Source organism: Otolemur garnettii, unplaced genomic scaffold, assembly GCF_000181295.1.
Source record: "Otolemur garnettii isolate 467f Iridium unplaced genomic scaffold, OtoGar3 scaffold00052, whole genome shotgun sequence".
Lineage (NCBI taxonomy): Eukaryota > Metazoa > Chordata > Mammalia > Primates > Galagidae > Otolemur > Otolemur garnettii.
The window spans coordinates 3,019,633-3,020,923 of record NW_003852447.1 but is presented as its reverse complement, the minus strand read 5'-3'; positions in this window follow the sequence as shown (position 1 = coordinate 3,020,923).

The following is a 1,291-nucleotide window of genomic DNA, read 5'->3' as shown; positions in this document are numbered from 1 at the left end:
ATTCAATAAGATCCTAGCAAACAGAATCCAGCAACACATCAAACAAATTATACAGCATGACCAAGTGGGTTTCATCCCAGGGTCCCAAGGATGGTTCAATATATGTAAATCTATAAATATAATACATCACATAACAAAATGAAAAACAAATACTATATGATTCTCTCAATTGATGCAGAAAAAGTTTTTGATAATATCTAGCATCCTTTCTTGATCAGAACCCTTAAGAAAATAGGTATATACAGAACATTTCTTAAACAGATAGAGGCCATCTACAGCAAACCCACAGCCAATATTGTATTGAATGGAGTTAAACTGAAATCATTTCCACTCAGATCAGGAATGAGGTAAGGTTGCCCATTGTCTCCACTGCTTTTTAACATCGTAATGGAAGTCTTAACCATCACAATCAGGCAAGAGAAGGTAGTCAAGGGTGTCCAAATAGGATCAGAGGAGATCAAACTGTCATTCTTTGCAGATGATATGATTGTATATCTGGAAAACCCCAGGGATTCAAATACAAAACTCCTAGAAGTGACCAAGGAATACAGCAGTGTCTCAGAATAGAAAATAAATATTCACAAATCTGTACCCTTTATATACACCAACAATAGTCAAGGTGAAAAACAATCAATGGCTCTATTCCCTTTACGATACTGCCAAAGAAGATGAAATATCTGGGAGTGTACCTAACAAAGGATGTGAAAGATCTCTATAAAGAGAACTATGAAACTCTGAAATAGCTAAAGATGTTAAACAAATGAAAAAATATACCATCATGGTTGGGAAGAATCAACATTGTTAAAATGTCTATATTTCCCAAAGCATTCTACAGATTTAATGCAATCCCTATTGAAGTACCTCTGTCATATTTTAAAAATCTGAAAAAAATTAGTACTTTGTTTTATATGGAAACAGAAAAAAACCTCGAATCGCCAAGACGTTACTCAGAAATAAAAACAAATCAGGAGGTATCATGCTATCGGACTTCAGGCTATACTATAAATCTATAGTGATCAAAACAGTATGGTACTGGCACAAAAATAGAGAGGAAGATGTATGGAATAGAATTGAAAACCAAGAGATGAACCCAGACATGTATCATCATTTGATCTTTGATAAGCCCATCAAAAATATAAATTGGGGTAAAGATTCCCTATTTAACAAATGGTGCTGGGTGAATTGGCTGGCAACTTGTAGAAGACTGAAACTGGCCCTTCACCTTTTCCCTCTAACTCTGGTTAAAGGACTTAAGACATGAAACTATAAAAATTCTTGGAGGAAAGTACAG